Source organism: Diorhabda sublineata, chromosome 1 (assembly GCF_026230105.1).
Source record: "Diorhabda sublineata isolate icDioSubl1.1 chromosome 1, icDioSubl1.1, whole genome shotgun sequence".
NCBI lineage: Eukaryota > Metazoa > Arthropoda > Insecta > Coleoptera > Chrysomelidae > Diorhabda > Diorhabda sublineata.
Genome location: NC_079474.1, coordinates 43,943,443 through 43,966,843, shown reverse-complemented (window position 1 = coordinate 43,966,843; position 23,401 = coordinate 43,943,443). Strand labels below are relative to the sequence as shown.

The 23,401-nt window shown below is 31.6% G+C and overlaps 3 non-coding genes across 3 annotated transcripts; all 3 read left to right on the top strand.

The window, feature by feature from the left end:
* Positions 1-333: 333 nt before the first annotated feature.
* Positions 334-405, top strand: Trnae-uuc (transfer RNA glutamic acid (anticodon UUC)). Its single transcript has one exon. It is a non-coding gene; the product is annotated as a tRNA-Glu (tRNA).
* An 81-nt stretch (positions 406-486) lies between these two features.
* Positions 487-558, top strand: Trnae-uuc (transfer RNA glutamic acid (anticodon UUC)). The gene has a single exon. It is a non-coding gene; the product is annotated as a tRNA-Glu (tRNA).
* Positions 559-639: 81 nt separating this feature from the next.
* Trnae-uuc (transfer RNA glutamic acid (anticodon UUC)) lies at positions 640-711 on the top strand. The gene has a single exon. It is a non-coding gene; the product is annotated as a tRNA-Glu (tRNA).
* Positions 712-23,401: the final 22,690 nt, after the last annotated feature.

Here is a 23,401-nt window from a genome sequence, read left to right as displayed (position 1 = left end):
CATAAACTAGAAGTGAAAGAATTTTCTGTTTATATTTGAGATCACTGTAAAATGATGATTATATGCAATAAAAATTGATTTCTACATCATCTCATGAATTATATCTTTAATAGTTAGTACTAAAAATATTTTATATAAAAATTACATAATATGCATTATATTATGTATTATGGTACATTATATTTTACTATTATATTATATTAAATACCTATATATAATAAAAATAATAATAATAATAATAATAATAATAATAATAATAAAAGAGGTTTATTCGTATACTTGAAATTTGAATGTTCAAAAGTCAAATTTATACATTTAAATTACTTTGTATACTCCGATATGGTCTAGTGGCTAGGATACCTGGCTTTCACCCAGGAGGCTCGGGTTCGATTCCCGGTATCGGAATTTTTTTCCAAAAATTGCTTATTGACTATTTTTAACTGTATATTTTGAACTCCAGCGAACTCGGTGACAGAATATATGTACTCCGATATGGTCTAGTGGCTAGGATACCTGGCTTTCACCCAGGAGGCTCGGGTTCGATTCCCGGTATCGGAATTTTTTTCCAAAAATTGCTTATTGACTATTTTTAACTGTATATTTTGAACTCCAGCGAGCTCGGTGACAGAATATATGTACTCCGATATGGTCTAGTGGCTAGGATACCTGGCTTTCACCCAGGAGGCTCGGGTTCGATTCCCGGTATCGGAATTTTTTTCCAAAAATTGCTTATTGACTATTTTTAACTGTATATTTTGAACTCCAACGAGCTCGGTGACAGAATATATGTACTCCGATATGGTCTAGTGCCTGGGATAGATAAATTCGTTTAATTCTGTTATGTCTTCTCGCATATAAGAGGTAAACAGACAAAAAGTTTAGTTAAATTTTCAGCGTCTCCACAACAAAATGTAAAATTTCAAATTATCAGTTTGTTGATGAATTTTGAAGGAACTATCATAACCTATAAAACATTAAATAAAATAAAACTCTTCTCACAATAAGATTTGTAATAAAATGTTTATTTCTTTCACAACCTTTATCTAATGCTGATTATAAAGTATAAAAATTTTATTTAGGTATAACAAATATTTGTTAACAATATGCTTAAGCTGTACCCACGCCTATGGAGGAATAAATATTTTCCCTTCAATTTCCACCATCCCTGTTCCATTAAAGATCGTATCTAGATCTATCAAATGGCTGATAATGTTAAATTATTGTGACATTTTCATTAACTGATATAAAAAGCTAATATTACATTTTCAGATAGGGTTTAACGTATCAAAAGATTGTATTGTAATTTTAAATGTGACAGGCTTCATTTCATTTTGTTCAATATGTGGCAAAGTTTCATAATTAAGTTACAACCATGCATCGAGAATGTGCCTTCCGTAATCATTCTGTTAGACCATTAGGTTAGTTCGAAATAAAAATTTTGAGTATATTTATCATTAGATTCATGGCAATTTAAAATTTTGCTTTTGCAGTGCTAATAAAACACATTCGAATGTGTTCTGAATACGTCCAATATACCCTCGGACCATCATATTCACCATTCACCATGAGCAAACCTCTAACCTTTGTGTTTCTCTACTTGAATTGGAGAAGTACCTACCTCAAAACCAGAATCAAAATTGTATGGCAATATTGCGGATTCACTTACAAACATTCAAAAATCGAAGCTAAATGAAGAGAAAAAACTAATGATAAAATATTTTATTAAAGGATTTGTTCCTTATGTTTCGAAATTTCCACCATTTGTAATTGTTATGAATATAGAGTGGTGGGTGGTGATTTAACAGTTTCAGAAGTTGTCTCCATGTTAGAGAAACTTTGTAGGTATGCAGTTACTATACTAAAGAAAGCAAATTCATCATATACATTCATAATCACCTTTTACCTATATTTTTGTAAATAAAACAAAAATTCATATTAAAGTCAGAATTTAAACTTATTTTTCAGTTATGTTTCAAGAGTATAAGTCCAGTACACTAGTGACACTTGACCAGGTACATGGGCATCGTGTTTATAGCTATCGAGGTGAGAAAAAAAATTCTAACCTCAAAATTTGGTGCCACATGTGACGTCATATTTTAACTCCGATGGATAAAGTTATTTATAACATTCGATAGAGGAGAGAGATAGAATTTTTTTGGTCATATAGAAAGTGGTTTGGTTTACGAAATTTTTCTAATTTGAATTCTCAAAATTTCGAGAATAACCATGGGGAATGAGGGGGGCAGTATCTATAAACCTATGTACGTGATGTATTTTTTGGTATCTTGCAGATTTTCTGTATCCCACATATTAAGAAAGTTATGTTTTTCATTATGCATGATTTTTTGTCTAAATAATTCATCTATCACAAACTATCACCAGGTAACTGAGCAAAAAATTTTTGAAGCAACGACTCAAGATTTTTTTTGGGGACAGAAGTAACCTGAAATTTCATCATTTTTGATTTCGTATACAACGCATTACTTATTATAATGTCTACAACATCACTTTTCTTTTCAAAAACCGAGCTCACTTTGTTCATTAACGTAGTACAAGGACCGACTTCCAAGGAAAAATTTTCAAGATGCTTCGATTTGAACACCACTACTTTCGCTGATGACACGGTAGTTATAGTCGCGGGAGATACCCACGAAGAAGCTGCTGAAAAAATCCATTAACCGAAATAGCAATTGGACCAAGAGATGGCTTATTAAACTGAATGAAACTAAATTAATTCACACCAACGTCACGAATAAAAAATATTCCAGAATAAGATACTAAAGAACATTATCGATGCACCCTGGTACTGCCGAAACAGTCCCATCCATCGGGATGTTCAGATGAGACCAAATCATAATCAAATGCCCCAGTAGCCACGAACATCGGCTCCTTCATCATGTGAACGTCAAGGCAATCCAGCTCCTAGACAACACAAACACGACTAGAAGACTTAAGGGGATTAAACCCTTCGATTTTAGTGCGGATAAGTGTACCTTGCTGGTTTTAGTGTTATTAAAACATAATCTAAGGTCAACTAGTGAATGAGACCCTAGTTTTAAGTTTTCCAATCTTAGTAATTTAGGTTAGAATAATATTGCTCATTGATGTCTTTCTGATCATATTGTAATATCACAATACATTATAAATTGAAAAAAATTAGAAACTTCATGCATTATTTTCAAAATACTGCATATTACCACTATATTAATTCACACAAGTACACTGTTTGATGTGGATTTCCATAACCAAGTTATTCAGAAGCTGAAGGTTGAAGGTAAATAGTTTTTTATCGAAATTCTTGGCAAATAGTGAAGTAGTGCCATTAAGTACTGTCGATACATCGTAACATAGTTATTTTAAAATTCGATGTATATGTTAACATGCGTAAGAATTCGCGAAAATTACGAAGCGACATCTGTTAATTTTCTTCAAAACCTCAATAGAGGTGAACAGCCGTGCCAGAATAGGAACTAATTTTGTTGTTTTATAAACAATAGAAACTGTTTTATGAAATTTTATTCTAAATAGTAAATATACCTGCTTTTCTAGATAAAAACAACCACACATCTATAAGATGCACTTCGAAAACAATAAAAACGTGGTAAAAGTTGTTAAAATCTTATTCTATAATCGGGCCGATCGGTAGTGAGAGTGATAAAAAACGCGTGATCGGCTCATGGGATGTTAGTGGTACTTTTTATAACAATTCGTACTGGCTGAAGCAATGTCTGAGACAGTCAAGTTCACACAGCTGCACGTTACATAAATTTATTATTATTATATTCTAAAAATTTCATATTAATAATTATTTTAAGCTTTTGTTTTATTATGTTATTTATTTACTTTGATAAAAATTAAACTACATTTCTAACATGCGCTTTTACAGTAAGAATTATGTGACTCTATAATAGCGCATGTTAAACTGTGTTTTGAAAGAAAAAAACGTAATAATTAATTGGAGAAGAAGATTTCTAAGTGATATTAAAAAATTCGAGGAGGAAGGAAGAAAAATATATTATCTTGACGAGACTTGGGTAAATGCTGGTCACACGGTGAACAAAGTGTGAACTAATACTACAGTCTTAAGTGCACGAGATGCATTTATCCGTGGCCTTGGCTCCGAAAATGGTTTTGTTGTTGGTTGTTTAAGGGAATTTTAAATAAACTTGAGTACGGATCAGTCATTGTAATGGACAATGCATCCTACCATTCCAAAAAATTAGACCAGTGTCCCACAAGTTCAACAAGAAAAGCGGACATACAACAGTGATTAAGGAAACGAAATATTAATTTTGAAAACAATAGGGTGCGGGCAGAACTATTGGCATTGGTTAAAGAGAATCGGCCATTAGTCCAAAGATATGTCGTTGATGAGATAGCCAAAGAGAAAAATAAAATTGTTTTATGTGAATTCAACCCAATTGAACTCATATGGGCACAAATCAAGGGTGAGGTGGCAAGGAAAAACGCAACATTTAAAATTAGTGATGTCCAAACTTTATTTACTAAAGCTTTAAATAATATTACCCAAACCAATTGGAGTAAGGCAATCCATTTTTTCGAAATAAAATGTGGGACATTGATAATTTAATGGAAAAACAAGTGGAACCTCTAATAAAAATTTAAGAGCTGATTCGTCCGAGATTAAAATAAAAATTCATCCACCCTTAAATCCCTCTCAACCACCTTTTTTGAAAACAAAGAATTTATTCAGGAAAGGACCTTGTGCTGTTTATAAAGATTATTATTATTATTTATATCGTTTTGTATGAATTTACTTTATAACCTTTGATACGTATTTTAATAAAACATGTAGCACGACATTTCTTTCTTAGATATTACTTTACAGTATTAGGTACCCTACTTACATTTTTATTTAATATCCCATAAATTTGAAAAACCGTCTAGCTATTTAAGGTTAGGGAAAACAAAATTACGATTAAAATAATAATTATATATATTTATAGATACTTTTTAAAAAATCAAGGCAACGTGTAAAATATGTAGGTATAACATTTAGTAGTTAACTAAATGAACGAAGATTTTAATGTATGAATGCTATGCAATTGATAAAAAAAAGTGTTATTTATATGATATGATATTAAAATAAAGTATTTAAAATTCAAATAAAAATGTTGTGTATGGTGTGATTCAGGCTTACAATTTCTCTCTCACGCACTATGCACGTGATTACTCTCTGTAATGAGCGGCCCTATTATAGTAGCCAACAAAACTCTTGCTCACCTTTTTGGTAGTTTCATATATATATTCAAATCTCTTCCTTCCGTACTTTACATGAACAATTGCATTTACAATCTTTAACTACATCATTCAGATTAAATATTATATTACGAGGTTGGGAAGTTAGACCTAACGACACAAACTTTTAATGGTTTTTGAATTTGTTCCTTCTAGGTCACATAATAGTATATATGCTGCTGTAAAACCCGCTTCACCTTCTTTTAGTTGTCTGCTTCTGACTCCAGTATATTCCATGATGTTAAAAAGGGTTACTTTTTACAATTTTCGTCATTTTTAGACCGATTCTTAAACACAACTTTTTGTTCTAACCACAAAAACACGTTTAGGGAATAACGGAAATTAAAAAATAAAGAATATTCTACCAAAATCACTAGAAACACATAAAAAACTAAACAGCATCACCCATCACCCTTTCATATGTACGAAACTCATTTTAACCACGAAGATTTCACATTAAGTAAAGAAACATTTTTGAGAAAATATAATGTAAGAAAGATTAAAGAAGAAAACTAAATATTTCAAAAATAAATAACACGTTATAACCTAATAGCTTTACTTAAAAGTATCCTCGGTACAAATATAACTTCTAATGCCAATTAGCAATCGAAATCCCACAACGAAACATTCATGCCGGGCGGTAATCGCGTTTAAACGTTATCAATCTTTTTCGTCGGTCGGTAAGTCATCGGTTTTTTTTTTCTTGTTTAGTTGGTAGTTCTGGCGGCGAATAAGCTATTGTTAAGTTACACAATAGTAGGTATTATCGGAAAAGGATCTACATATTTATTGTGTCATTAACGCGAAGAACATGCCATAGAATTTTAAATCATTCAAATTAAGTGCCTTAGGTTAGAATATTGTTTATTACATATGAAAAAAATTAATTGTTTTCTATCCCTATTAATGGGGATAAGAATAATTTAATCATTGAATTTGTTAATTTTGAAAATTGTTTAATTTAATAATATAAATAATATTTGCATTGAGAATTGAACTTAAGTCACTTTTAGCTCAGATTTCATTTAATTAATAAAATATATTTTCTTACCACTTTACCTAGTGAAAAATGTTATTTTGGACCTTTGAGTCACTGTTGGAAATAACCACTCTAAGGTCACGAATAAAAATAATTTCTGAAGTTTTTTTTTCGACTCCCTGGAGAAAAATTTTTCTCTCTGTAACATTCTTACGATTTTTTAATTTTTTTAAAAAAAATATACGGAAACCTTTATTCGAAAACATTTTATTATTTTTTATTATAACAATTAAAATTTAAACAACGATTTATATTATGAACTCTTATTCCTCACGAAATACGTCTTTGTGTTAAAATATTAATATTTAATTTCATCTAAAGACTCATTAATGATGGTGCTTACGAGGTTATTTTCCAATAAAAGAATTTCTGTTGACTCAATATAACCCATTGATGTACTTGGAATTAATTTTAATTGTCGACCAATCATTATTTGACTAGCCAGATCCGTTTTTTTTTTTGGTTAATGATGCGACATCTCTTAGCGATCTTCCCAGAATTCCAACCTTCACGCTGCTTGAGTTTCACCAAATAACCACCAGCATAAGTAAAGTTATGTAACCGAAGTCCTTAGGAAACAATGAACTATACAGCTTTAGTTTTAGAACCAATTTTTAATGGAATCTTGACCATCATGCTCTTTCAAATTACACTAACAGATGATTTACTTGCATTGATGAAAAGTCTAGAATGCAACGTTTCAGGTTATATGGAAAAGGAGGTCAAACAACCACACATCCATAAGGGTGCACTTCGAAAACAATAAAAACGTAATAAAAGTTGTTAAAAATTATTCTAGTAGCCAACAAAACTCTTGTGCACCTTTTTGATAGTTTTGTATTTATATTGAAGTCTCTTCCTTCCCAACTTATATGAACAATTGCATTTACAATCTTTAACTACATCATTCAGATTAATTGTTAAATCACGAAGCACTGTTTTCAATTTTCAACAGATAATCTTTAGCTCCAGCATTTACTACTATAAAGCGTGTCCCTTAGGAGCATGGTCCATTTGAACAGTAACTTTTCCTATTAAAGTTTACTTCATAACGACTGTTCAACCAGAAAATATTTGATCTAAAGTATCTGCTGAATATCTTCCATTTCCAAGACAATCGAATGTTTAAAATCAGTTGTTGGTTTTATATATTCAAACCCATTTGGTCGTATGGTATTTAACAAAGTAATGTACAATCATCTGGATACTGATGATTAAACTATAGTCAAATTTACCGCTAGTCATGAACAACGACTGAATTATTATACCAATTTTGAAGTGATCCAGCACTTTGACAATGCAAGAATAGCGAGAAAGCTCGAGGGGATTAGACCTTTCGAGTTGATGAAGTAAGACAATAGCAGAGTAGTTAGTTTGCGTGATGTAGTATATTAAATGTATTAAAAATCTAAGGATGCTGTTGAGTAAGACCTCAGTTATACATTGACAATTTCATTATTTCTCTGCATAAATTTATTTCATTTGGATGAAAAAAGAGCCAGAATACAACAAATAAACAATTTCTGTGTTCCTAGAAGTCTTCAACGATAAGAACAGGATTACTCGTGGGGCCTGACGCTGGTCAAACAAGTATACTGGTCTATAACTTTTTTTATATGGGTTGTGAGCATTATTTTCAATCAATTACTTCACTTATAATCAGTGATTTTTTAAGAGGTATAGTATTTGATTTTGAAAAAAACTACAGAAAGTTTGAAAAAAACCTTTATTTTAATCAATAGAACGATCAGTATAACTTAATGTTTGAAGATGATTTCATGCAAATGTTGGCCGGAGCTCCGATTTAGATAGCCCAATTTTGACACACTCTCTCCAACATATCGGCCCATATTTTACGAATAAATACTTCAATATTGGCTTCCAGTGCGACAATCTTTGCTGGTTTATCCTTGTAGACATTAGCCTCAACATGGCGTCACAAGAAATAGTCCAAATGCGTTAAATCACACGATCTAGGCTCCAAACGTGAGATGAACTGTTCACCGAAGGTGGCTCTCATTTTGGCCATTGTTTCGCGTGCCGTGTGGCATGTGGCACCGTCTTGTTTAAACCACATGTCAGGCATGTCCAATTCTTCAGTTTTGCTTGTTGACGTATCCATTCAAACAGAAATGAGCTTCGTCGTTGAACACAATGTTTCGAAAAGTGGATCTCCCTCCAAATTTGCCAGCGCCAAATGTTAGACGTTGTGGGAGATCGTGTGGCTTCAATTCTTGGACCAGCCGTATCTGGTAAAACCATATAAGGTTTTACAACCAAACCCTTTCGCAAAATTTTCCACGTAGTGGAGTAACAAGGGCCCAATTGCTGCGGCGGCGAATCGACATTTCAAGGTCATCAGTAACACTGGAGGATACAGCAATACTTTCTTCGTTCCTCGCTGTACGTTTGGGTGTTAGTGGTTTAATGTCCAAGATGTAAACTAGGTTCGAAATTTAGTCACTAGTTCCCCCAGTAGGCCGACCAAACTGCCCATAAATTGGAAGAAGTGCGCGATGCACTCTCTCAACCGAGCATGAATTTCGATAGTAAAATTCAATAATTTGTAAGCGTTGTTCGTTCGTAAATCGATTCTTGATTAAATTATAGAACAAACTGAACAAATTTGACAATGACACAAGACATGATTCACGCGTGATCTGTCAAAACAAGTGTTGCCTAAAAGATACCAGCAAAAAAATCATTCGGTTGCTAAAAACAGTTTCTACAATTGTTATAAAAATAACTACGAAACTAGATGTTTTTGATTATAATTATTATAATTGTTTCATAGAGTGACGTTGAAATATTGATATTTTTAATGCAAATATCAATGTAGAACCCACACTATATATAATTATAATGTAGTTAACCTACGTGTAAAATTACTCCACAATTATATCGAATTAAAGTCGATATATATTTCGCAAATTGAATGATGTGTGACAAAATTTACGCATCAAACTGTTGATTTAATGGAAACACGTTTATACATGAAAATTTTGAAGTAATAAGCTATTTGGCGAATAAATCAGCGATAGCACCATTTACACCCGAAATCCATTACATTGGCGTACTCTACAATAATAGTGGCGTTTTGGATTCTATTGGAATTTGAATTTTCACAAATTAACTCATTAATGACTTTTATTTTTGAATGAAACTGAAGGAATCGTTTACTTGTTAATTGTCAGTATTCGTAAACATCTCATAGAGAAAAAATGTCGTTTTCAAGATAAATAAATAATCTATTAAAATGTTAGGTTAGGTTAGGTCGGACGCGCGTTTCGATAACCAAGTTATAGTCTTCAGAGAACTGAAAATTTGATCAGTGATATTCAAAAATTTACAAACAAAAACGTGCTTCAAGTGATATGTTAAATGGGAATAAAACATAACTATTCAGATTATTTCTCATTTAAAACTGATTAGGTCTTCAAAAACGTAATGTATGCCTTTTAAAAGTTATCTCGTGAAGTTATCGATTTCACCACTTTTAAATGTCAGTTGAAGATTTTTTTATCGGCGCCTCTGGTAAATCCACACAACTGGAGCTATATAATTTTCGCGCAACTTAATAGCCCGACGCATTATATTTTCCAAAAGCCAGTTAATCCGATATAATGGAATATTAAAATAAATATAGCCTACGGTATATTCCCAATTTAAATGATTTAAAATTCAATGGCATGTTCTCCGTATTAATGGAACAATAAATATGTAGATCCTTCCCGATAAGATTACTTATTATTCACTTTGTTGTTACCTTTCGAGCGCAAGAAGAGATGTTCAAACAGGCTAGACATTTCTTTTGATTTTTCTTTTAGGAAAAGATGTTTTAAATAAGCAGCTTAAAAAATAATACTCCGTTGAATTTCAATACTGTTAGTATTCTAAAAATGTTCGCGGTTCGAAAATCTAAAAGTCAAATTGCCGTACATCAATTTCCTCTTTTTTTTTAATTCTAGAATAGAGCAAATTACACGCAGTAATTTGATGAAAAGTATTAATTTGAAATAGAAAATAATAAATTGGGGGATTCGGAACGCAAATTTATTATTTAATTATTAGTTTACATTATTGGCATTCCATCCCAATTTACTTAGAAGATTTCCGAAAAACGACCATAAATTGTGAATTTAAGAATTAGTTAATTATACTTTTGTAAATTGTCATCAAATAACGAAAATTTTCTCACTTTGTAAAACTATAATCGGTTAATAAACGTAGATGAGGAATCCATTATTAAGAACTGTACGAGCTGGACTTAATATAAAAGCGAATATAATTTCAGTAAAATTAAATGTTTTTGCTTCAAAGTTTCATTTCTTCCAGAGCTACAGAGCACTTTTTGATGAAAATTACTCATAAAATTAAAAAATCTTTGGTAGATAAAATTGTAAAGACTATTAATTGTTTTTTCTTGTATTTGTTGCAATAATATGTATATATATTTGCAATTATTTTTGCCTTTAAAATATATTGAAATAAAAAGATTTCTTTATTTAATGACCGATATTATACATTTTTTTGTCCACGCAGCTTGAAATGAATTTGCTGGTATTGAAGCACTTCAAATCCTGTCCAAACACTACTTTACTCAGAATTACATAGATACTTTCTTTTTCACAAGGTTTTATTAATTTTTTTGACTACGAATACAAAACGAAGCAGACAGATGATTTTCGTATCATCATACTTTACCCAATATTTTAGTTTGGATAGGAGAATAATTCTTTGAACAGTTATTCTGTTTGTACTGTAACCAGAATTATGCTGTACAATAATAAATTTAATTCCCTTAACTGACATGCGAAAGAAGAGAATGTCAAGAAATTTATTTCGCCGAAAACTGCATACACAAACGCATATTCCCAAATGAATATTACATTAAAGTTGTAACTTATACAACGTTTTTAAGTATTAATTTCATGCTCATAATTATTCATATATTTTAATGAAGATTCTAAGTAATAATAAATCTATTTTCTAATTTAAAATGCAAATGTATAATTGCGGAATGACTTACAACATATGCTAAAGGATAATTGATTTTGAATAAAATGCGTTCTTGTGATTTATAACCTCACATCAGCTGCGTCTGCCTTCATAGGGTAAGATGGAGGAATGGCGGTCACTTAAGCATTGATCCGTTTTACAATTTATTTTAGGGACTTTTAGGGACGGCATAGTAATCATCTATTTAGAGAGGCTATATAGTGGACCAAAGATATATATCAAGCACATTATCAATCTATCACGGGTTTCATATTTTTCAATGATTGTTTAAAGCCCTTCATTGACCACTATGATACGGTTAATGGCGGTCTACAGCTGGGGTATTACTGGTCATTCAAAATTAATACAGGTTTGATTCTAGCATGTACTAAAACAAAATAAAGCGACGTTTATTTTATATCATCTTTATTTTTTATAATGTAATCATATTTATCTATCAACTCTTGTTAAAATAAACACACTCTGCTGATCCTATCTTGCAGCGTACTGCAGTAGGGTAGGCAGTACTTCTTGGCTGAATTTCCTTCACTAACAGCTTCAACAGCATTTTCTAATTTCTCTTTTGTGCATTTTCCATTCGTTGTGTTACTTTTTCCTTTGTCGCGTCATCTAGCTAGGATATATATATAGTAAAAAAATCAGTGGATAATCAATCAGATATTATTTAACAAAATTATATTAAGAAGTCTTATAACTCCATACGGGGTAATATCGGCCACTGATCGGTATTTCCCGCTTAGAATGATTGCCATAACCCCAAAATATGAAAACAGTTTCTTTTGTTTGTCACGAAAAACGTTAATAACTTTCACAAAATCTAACTAGCACATGGGATACTATAGTAATTGTTTAGTAATGAACTTATTCAATGGTATAAATCACTTTAAGCTTACTTTTAACTGAATTTTCGATTTTATAATAAAAACAAGTACCTTTACACAACTGTCAAACTCACTACGCGCGATACAAAATGGCACCGCTTGGTAAATAAGTTTACTCGGCCTCATACTAGATGGCAACATTAGTAGCAATAGCAGAAAATTTTTTGAAAGTTTAAGATTTTAACGTGGCCGGCATTGCCCACTGACCACCATCTTACCTTAAACTTATAAAACAAAATAAGATTATCTACCAAAAATGAATATTGTAAGAAACTCCAAATGTTTAGCAAGTGACGAATTTAAAGTTAATTACGAGGTAAGTATAATTGGCATTGGTATACAGTTAAATTGTAGGAATGACAAAATAAAATTGTGAATAATTATCAAGATAAGAAAAAAACTTGATATAAAACACTGAATTATTAATATCGATAATTTAAATAGTGCTAAATATAAACAAAAAAGCGAAGAAATATCGTTTACCAAGAAAAAAGAAGCTGATAAAAATACAGACCCCGACTGAATCTAAATAGCAAAGAAAGAAAGGCAAAATAACGTGACCCAACCCGGATAAGTGTTGGGGGCTGAACTGTTTAGGCGTCTAGGAAAACGGGATACGGAACTCGTTAAGAAACGTTAAGAAAAGAAATAAATACTAAAAAAGAAAAAGAAAAGAAAAAGACAAAACAATTGCTGGAATGTTCTTACAGATAAAAGAGAGTCTCAACAGGTCAATCAAATAATAGCCGGTGACAATGACTATGCTAAATTCTTGGGAAGAAAGACATTTCAAATAAATGCTGGGGTAAGACAAGGTGATGCACTCTCAGCGACTTTTTTAACATTGTAGTGGAAGGCATAATAAGGGAATGTAAGATCGATGGTGGAAGTATCATTAATAAATCAAAACAAATAATAGCATATGCTGATGATTTAACTCTAATAGCAAGGAGTCGAATAAGTAATTGGATTGATTTTCATATTATCTTTCTCTGATTAGATTTATAATTAAATATTGCTTCAATTCTTCGGAAATCATTGCTGGATATACACTTACAAACCTCACTGCAATACTGAGTTTTCAGTCAGTCGACTGTAACCGATTAAAAAGAAAGAAAACTTTCCAATTTCGGGAAGAGGTCAGGTAATGTGAATAAGATGACTGCGTATGGATTAGTTAATAATAAGAATAGCTGAAAATGTCCTTCGACCTCAAAATACATAGAAATATGAAAAAATTAACAAACATGGAGAATTGATTATAGAACTCTATATAAAAAAAATATCTTTGTGCTAATATTTTTTTGTGATTAGCTTTAAAATAGAGAGAAGTTATTATAAAAAAAAGTATTTAATAGTCATAATGTTTTTAAAAATACGCAAAAAATAGGAATTGCTTAAATGTCACACGTTTAATGTCATCTAGAAAGTGAAAATATGATGCTGACGCATTTATAAAAATAAGAAATATAAAATTTGATTTAAATGCGTGTGACAAACTTTGTGAAGCTTACGAAGCTTATTTTAAATGCCTTGTTCGTAATTTAGATAAACGGGCTTCACAAGTTGCTTGTAGTGATTGCTAAAGATATTTAGAAGGTAGATCAACAAGTTTTTATTGAAAATAATACACATACAAACGCAATAAGAATCTCTTTCTCAATCAAGCTCATCTCAGAATTCGAATAAAAATAGTGAAGAATTGTACTGTGACAAGAACCATTATATCTTCAGTTTTTTGCCTCAGAAGACTTTAATTACTTCATAAGAGATTTTAATGTGCCTAAGAGTACGTCAGAGGTTTTGAATTCCCGTTTGAAGCGATGGAATTTACTCATTGAAGTCTAAATAACAGGCGAAGTCGGCATGAGACGTTCTCGACCAAAGAAGACATTGTTATTGTAACGACTTAAGAGGTTTGTTTGAAGCAATCAGGTTGCCCTATGTCCTCAGTGAGTAGCGTTTATTTATTGACAGCTCGACGAAAAGCTTGAAAGAACATTTATTACATAACGGAATTGAATCTCCATCTCTTCCAATCCAAATATAAAGAATGTAAGTGGCAGTTCATTGGAGCTCATTAGATTTTGACATAGTAGGATTTTTAAAGGGACTACAGGGTCCTGGCCACTAAAAAGTGAATTTTGTATTAGGAAACGGAACGTTAAATGTTTTAATTTTATTAATTTCGCCTTCGCATAAAGTTAAGCCTTATTAAACAATTCGAAAAAAAAACGAAAGATAGATAGCTTTTACATTTTTGAAAAAACTTTTTCCAAATAACTTTTTGTTAGTGCAATAATTTCCAGAATTATCTACTAGTCCTCAACAAAAGAGCTCGAACAGTTTTAAAGTAGTTTTTAGATTTGCTAGAGCTAGTTGAAAACATATTAGAAGATTTCAAAAAATATGAGCTGCTGTCTTTGAAAGAACGTAAATAAAATAAATTTAAATAAAAATTTAAAAACAACATAAACGCGTATTCAGAATAACAAGAAGAACGGTCAATACATGATGGACTTCGACACCGTTATTAGGGCCAATATAACGAAAATATTATAAGGGATTACATTTGGAGTTTAGTGAGACAAAGTCCTTATGATTATGAAAGAAAATATGTTAGGAATCACTTCTAAACTTTTCTCTACTATTTTATAATTTGATATGATGTAGAAAGCCGATGAAGAATTATACCTTCATACATGAATTAATTTTTTCATGAACAAAAATTTGACCTATAAATTTTCTAAATTATCAATCTACTGGATACCAAAGCAAACTTTTTCGGGCTATATATATTTTTTCGTTCAAATTGTCGATAAATCTATCGATATTTCATACTCTCTTTTCAAAGTTCATTCATGTTGACCTATCGAAATCTGAGCTAAGAAACAAATCTGAAAAATGAAAGACTTGTCATATGCCTACACCAAAATAGATAAAAGTCATATCGAAAAAAATCGTTCCAGCAACTGGAGGACACCTCGAATTCTCTATTGATTCTAATAAATAGTTTCAGGAGGCTAATGAGTACCCGTTTACCTACTTTGAGTCCTTGGGATAATATTGAAATTTCCTGAATTTTCTCGACCTAAATTAAACATTTTATTTGGTTCCCTGTATATGGTTATTTCGACAAAGTATATAATGTCTGTATACAAAATGAGAAAACTAACAAAAAAATCATTGTTTTCAATTACCCCTACCAATTAAATATTAAACGAAAAATAAATGAATCTGTTCATTTGGATGTAAAATAGAACAAACATTTTTTGTAATTATCTGAGTTGTCATTTTGAATTGAAATTAAACGGATTAAAAATTAATTTCGTGTATTATCTGGAAAATTTAATATGCGCATTTTTTATAAAATATCCATTAAAAATTTGATATAGCCATATAAATTAATCTGAAGCTGGAGCGGAATTATCATCAACATTGATTCAATTTAGTTGTTTTTTTTTCAAACTTCGTGTTTTATGTCGAATTTTACCGTTTTTTAAATCAATTTGACTATATTGCCAAATGCCTAAAAATATCACCTTAATTTCATTTTATCTGCAATAATTTTTATATTTTTGAATATATCAACATTTAACTTACCAGGGAAAGTATACTGACTGACAAAATTTTTTTACATAGTCTCGCACACTATTTAAATTTCTTATATGTATATATCTAATAATGATAATAATACGAGAACTGCTAATTAAGTTTTGAGATATGGCAACACTGATGTGAATATGTCGAATCCGACATTACCATCTTAAAGTTTGACATTATTAATAGTTTACGAGTGCTATTTGAGATGTTTACAGATGCTTGAAATATTCATTTGGGTCAAAAAATGGAATCAAATCAAATAGTACGATCATTTTTAATCATACAATCGTTGTCACACTTCGCTACAGGATGAATTTCGAGAAGGTCGTCCAAAATCGATTTTTATGCAAGAAAACATCGTCGTGTGACATACCGTGAGATTGAGGCATAATTGATCATTAATTCCACTTGCATACATTCAATATAGCATGAACATTTGACTATCAAAAAGATTTGTTGGCGTGAGATACCGTATAGTTTGACAATCGTTCAAAAAAGCTCTATCTATGAGATCGCAACAAGCGACGAATCATGCAATGAACCCAAATCTAAACAACAATCGACAGTATGGGTCTTTCAACCCAAGCAAAATCCAACCAAAGTTGTTGTTTGGCCATGAAGCAGTGCGAAGTAAATGGTCGCCTTTTTTCGGAATAACTGGACATGTCGTCACCATTTCATTAGAGCATCAGATGTTTTGGAAAGAATCAGGTAAACCAATCGCAGAAGACGAATCATTCTCCACCACCAATTCAAGCACAAACGTTTTTAAACATTCATAATATCGAATTGATGGGTCATCCTCCATACAGCTCTTGTTTGGCACACAATGATTCCTTCTTATTCCTGTTGATACGTTCAAATCACATGTTTTGAAGGTAACTCAATCGGATGCAAAATATTTTGAAAAACAATATCTAATTATGAATATGTGTTTTTATTTGTCTCAAAACTCAAGTGGCAACCCTCGTGTCATCTTAATTAAAAATTAAAAAAAAAAGTATTACATTATCTGGGGGCTCAGAATTTATCTTTTATTATTGTTGTATTGAAATACGTGTCTTCTATTCGTTCTGTAATGATCGCTTATGAGGGTGAACCTACTCTTCAAATTCTTAAACATTATAAATTCATACTTGTATTTTATAACTTTATCTACCTGAATTAATAACTGGATTGATGTAATTCATAATATTCCGTTTGTTACTTCTATATTGAATAATATTAGAAAAAGAAATCAAAAGGAAAAACCAAATATCTCGTATCTTTCCTTCCGAAATACTTATAAAACTGTATGTATAGAGATTTGTAGATTTAACGTTGTACTAATATTGTCTGTAAGATATTTCCTTAAATACGTTTTTGAATTGTAAATATTTTAGTTGAGAACAGTATTAAAACAAAGTCAATATTAGTTGCTTGTAATCTGTAGCTACTCGTTCTTACTGTTTAATATTCCAAACCTACAAGAAAATTTCTAACGTTTTATCTTTTTTCTTTCTCCTCTCATATAAATGTTCAACTTTACCATTGAACAAATATATATATTGAAATATATATATTGAAAATAACAACATAAATGAAAGAATAGTGGAAACTTAACTGAATTGTGATGGAAAAATATGTAGTGGACGTTGCAGAAGTATGAATGCTCACAAAACTTAACTATTCAGGTTATAGTAAGAAGTCTGATATTAATGGCCCAAATATTGTTATAGACGTGCACAAACAACCAATGCTCGGTTTCCCTTGACGTTGCACTGTACTTAGCTGTTCACAATTCAAAACATTGCATATTGTTATTAATCATAGCTCGCACTCCTTTTTGTGAGTACCCTACTCATTAAAAGCGAAATCAATCGGTAGCAAAACTAAAACGATAGAAAATAAATATGAATGGGGTGGCTTTGTCAGTCCTAATTACGTGAGTAGCCCCTTTATACTCCTCTTTGCCGCCCCCGGCTAGCTCATGAAGGGTTTCCAAAATTGGAGGATTCTCTAGGTTCAAATACAAACTCAACTACAATTGAAAAAATGAAAAAATTGTTGAACATTATCTTATCTCGGACAACCGAACTAAACAATATCCAAATTTTTTTCAGTCATAATTCAGTTAAGTATATATTACCTTTAATTTGTTAAGATTTAAAGCGTTTCCATTGCCATGTAGTTATACGTTTTATTTGAGAATAAATGTGCTGATGTAGGAACACATTTGATAATATTATGTGGTGTATTTTGTAAATAAATTTGAAACCACCGTATGCTGGGATCTCCTCAAAGTAAACAGAAAGTCATTAATATAATTATTTGATTTTGTATCTTAAATCATACACTGAATATAAACACAACTTTTTATAGTGAAAGGATATTTCCAGCAGTTTCTGTTAGTTATTGTTAAGACATTTAATAATTGGTTTCGATTCTGACTGAGTCGAGCGTTCAACAATTCCGGCATGGTGGCAATACGTTATGACAATTTATGGGTTTTTGCCGATACATCTAACAAAACAAAAATAATAGTGTCCGATATTTGTTTACATTATACGAGCGCATGTTTATATTATGGTAGTCAGTTCGAAAAGTTAAAACTTGCCAATACCGGCTGATAAATTTATTATTCTTCCAGCATGACCACGATCCCAAGCATTTCTCGAAGCTGCACAAAAAGTATTTGTGAGAATTGGGAAGAATTAATGTACTGAAAAATTGGACAGAGAAATCAGAAAGCAGTATCCTACTTCCATTTCAAATCTTTGAAATATCCTGAAAAAAAATTGGAACCAAATAGACGAAAATTATTTGTGGAAACTGTTACAGAGAAGGCTAAAATTGGGCACCGAAATAATAAAAGCAACATCGACGAATAAAAAATTTCGATATGTAGATAAATATTACAGATTGTAGTTTTATTATTACTATATTCTTATCTAAAAATATCAAAATCGATCGTATTGTTCTTGTTTGTTGTGTCTCGCGCAAACTATAGGGTGAGCAAAAACTTTTGACCCGTAGTCTATATCTGTATCCTCGATTTCAAATTCTGTCTTTGAAGAAGGCCGCACTTGTACAATACGAGGAGAGGAGTTTCCTTCTCATCCTTGAATCTGGAACATTGATTATCTTGAGTGATTACCACCTTCTTGAGGTGCTTTATCGTATATCAATGGCCAGAAATCAATCCTTCTATCAACCATAGCTGATGTATTTCCAGTCAGATTCTACTGTTTCCCAGTACCTCTGAGAAAGGTTTTAGTATGTCACACGCTGGTGGTTTCCATCCGTACGCTCAGCTCTTCGCCTGCTAAACTTCTGACAAAATCATCGGATACAGGAATTGGAGGCTCTCAATAACAAAAATACATAAAAAACAGACACCAAATCTACACACTAAAGATACAAATACAAAAAACAGAAAAAAAATTCCTTCAAGATCCTAGGTTTTTCCAAGTCAACCCACAAGAGGATACTCCCTGACACGGTAACCGCATTTCATAAGCAAGTGCTAAGTTTGTACATCGGAGACAGCTGTTAAGAAAGTGAGGGACCACTCGAATTAGATCTTTTCTTGTCGAAGAAGGCTCAGACGTCCTGACCAAGAAGAGAAGAGTGTGTAGCCAACAGGCTAGCTCTTAACAAAAAGATAAGACTTCCCAGAATCTCCCATAGAACTCGGGGGAAAGAAAGGAATCTACGCGCGAAGCATTGAGGCGAACGAGGATAAGGACCTGCCGAAATGACAGGGAGTGGTGGAATGTTCTTCTTCGCAACCATCCGTGGATTTATCCGAAGGTGGATCCTTAGAGAGACGAAATATCTAACGCGCATGTGTGTTTGTTGGGGTAGGGACTAAGAGCACTGTGAAATGTTGGCTTTATTTCATTTGAATCTTGAAATAATCTCAAAGCTATTTCTCAAACTGGAGAAAAAAATCTGAAGAATTATAGTTGGTTAGATAAGTCAGAAATTAAAACCATGCAAATAATAATTAAACTGGTTTGTCTGAAATTGATTATAATTATCGTTAATACACTTTGGATAAATATGAAATTAAACGAAATAAATTCGTCATATAACGTCGTTCTCAATTCAATAGTATATTAAATTTTCAAAATATCATAACTTCCATAAAATGCTTCCATTAACAGACGGTATACATTTAATTGAAATCTTTTTATGGTCATATAAAATAGGGAATGTGAATAAACAATAAAAAATATTTGAAAAATCCGAATAACATTATCTTTTATTTTATTATCACACAATTATCGTAAAGTTGGAAGGCATTTCAAGCGTTTTGAGCAGTTTAACGAAGGACCCGAAATTAAATTAACGATACCGTTCGTTAAAAAAATATAAAAATTTAATATTGAAAAATTGTTATTTAAAATGATACACTTAAAACTTATCTTTTCGAATTTGATTTCCATTAGTATCAACTTAACAGGCGAAGGTACAAAAAATTTAGACGACCCCTTAAGATAGGTTAAGGACTTTCTAATTACATACCGGTCATAGGGATTTGATCAACATATTATCTAGTAAAAAAGAAATCCACAGATGTCTCTAGCATCGTAAATGTGAAGATCTTCTCGAATTCCAAACTAGTTTGTTGTTTATTTGCGGTCTCGACAGTATTGCCTATCATAAGCTTTGTTCGCAGTAGATAATTTGGAAGCATTCCGAATGTATGTATGCGCATGTTTTGTTCAGAATATGTTCTGAACATCCATTCCTACTCGAACGATTTATAAACATCGAAAAGTATAATTTGAATTCAATAATAGATAGGAGAATACAATGTATATAATTAACTAGCCGAAGATTTATTCTTGATATTTGTAAGGGTAAAATCAGCTACCACTTTTTTTTAATTAAAGTACGTAGAAAATCACATAGGTTAGAAATTATTTCGTGGTAAATATCACAAAAAGGATATGTCCGAGGTTACATTGGACGTATTCAGAACCGGTTCTGAATTGAAAATATGTACTCCACAAACACGGGATTTTGAATCCTGAATATGTTTTATTATCACCGCGAACGCACAATTTCGAACTGGGCATGAATCTAGTGACAGAACATGTTCAGGATATCTACCGCGAACAAAGCTAATGTAAATGGGTACGTATCGATTTCAGAACGAATATATTCATATTAGATCTTTTAAATCTTTTTGGCAAATGCATAATCAAATCTTCAACAGAATCAACTGGAATAACTATAATGATAATAGTAATAATAAGCTCAGAAAGATCACCAAAAATAATGCTTTAGTGGAATGTAACTATTATAAGATTTCTTCCGATGAAATATACATATGGAGTTTGGACTCTACATTGTGCAGAAAGTGTCAAGAGACATCTGCTTACTCAAACGTACAACATCAATTTTCAGAAACTAGCCAATAAGTTCGATCTTTTCAATACTCTACTACGATAATTGACGAAAAACAAACCTTACATCGTGATAGTTGATAGAAGGGTTAATTCAATCCTTCTCGTCAACGTATCCATTCCGAACACTTACAACATTCTCAAAAAACATCAGGATGAGTTCGCAAAGTACGCGGATCTCGCAATTGAGATTAAACAGCATAGCGAAAATATGAAAATAGTCCCAGTTATTTTGTCAAGAAATGGCGTCGTGCTTAAGACCCTGCCCTATAAAATCGCCAAACTGCCGCATTTTTGAACTTTGCGTTATAGACATGTAATTGTTTGGTGATTTTTAATCGATTTTTTTCGCTTGAAGCAGTGATATAACTCGCATGCGAAAGTTTTGAAAGCCCCGTACAATCAAGGAGATTGTCTGCACTCTCTCATTCTATAAACACTAAAGAAAAAGAACAAAGAGCATAATGACAATGTTTGGGTACATATATCAGCAAATGTTTAAGGATTTAGTCACCTGTGTGAGAGAATTCAGTTCAGATGTCCATCTGAAGTTAGGTCTTAACAAATGCAAAATAAGTAGTAGGAAGATTGGTGAACAGACACCACACAGAGGGTCCAGGTACGTAAGCAACAAGGATTTATGAAGGTTGCACAAATTCTAGTTTAGATCAAAAGCAAAATAAGAATAATCTTACATACAAGTACCTAAAACGAATACGTTTAATTTTTTGTTCCATAAAATCAGTCCGAAACATCGTAATGACAATAAATACGCTGACTCTGCCTTAAGTTTGGCATATAAAAACCAGGAAAGTATTCTCGGTAAATGTTGATCTCGTCATCACAGGTCCTCAACCGAAAGATTTCTTTTCGAAAACTATGTGATAGAGGAATACCAGACAAAAAAGCTAGTCACTATCAACAGCTTTGTCGTATGTGCTTCTTTAAAAAAATCTGAACGAAGTGAGTTGTACAAAGCATTAGTAAAAACATAAAAAACGGCTACTACGTCTTGCACTGAAAATACTTGACATCGAAAACACCCCAAATGAACAACAAGGAAGAGTGAATCTTTGCATGGCATAAATGTTGCAAAAATCGAGGATGAAGCAATATGCAAAGATGCATCACTTGCGTATCTCCCATCAGGTAATATATTTAACTAACAAAAATGAAAAAATTTCTAAGCGATCCAAATTCAGGTAAATGAATCCCTAAACGAAATCCTGTAAAATATTGGACGTCGAATCTAAATCATAAAGTTTATCTATATCGTCATGTTAGAGTAGGAAAACTATGCAAGAAATATGCGTAGGATTTTTAATAACTGTCCCATATTTACCATACGAACCTCCAACCGTCTGTGAAGACAAAGACGTACAAACAAAAAAAAAATTCGAAGTATTCTAAGTGACTTAGCTCTGACGATCAGGGAACGTTAGTTTTTTAAGAGAATACAGTGAGTTTAAACATGAACACTAAGAGTTCTGCTCTCCACAATTCATAATTAATAGTGGGAAAAGAGGCAAAAAAAGATAAAAATACGAGTAAGTCTTTGAATTCTAAAATTTAACTGGTGAAATAAATGAATTGACAATAAAACGAAATAAAGTACGTACACAAAATCAATAAGCTGGAGGCAATATTCATTTCAATGCGAAATTTGTCATTCATGCTCGAAATTGAATGGGAATTTATGATTGAACTGAATATTGGGAATCCAACGGAGCAGAAAAGAATACGACTCTAATAATACATGAAAAGATCTAAAATGAAACAGAATTCCTAATGAAAACGAATAATAAAATATACGGTATATATTTATATTAAATGAGTATACTCGTATATAACGAATAGTATTCTCCTGTTCATTTATTCATCAAAAGTTATATCTATAGAATTTTTAATATAAATACCGATATACTCGTCATTAATAAAGTGTAAATTACATCATAACACTACCAATTAAAATATTAACTAAGCTTATAATTTGGAACTTTCAGGAAAATTCAGGAATATACACATTAATTCAAAAACGTAATATAGAATGAAATTATTTCAACTACTTTAATGATACATGTCTTGATTATATAAAATTAATATGAATATCTATTAAATATACAGTGCTCATCAAAAGTCCCCTCCCCCTTCTTTTCTTTTGAGCTGTGATGAAATTTGTTTCTCTATATCACTAAAACCAATAA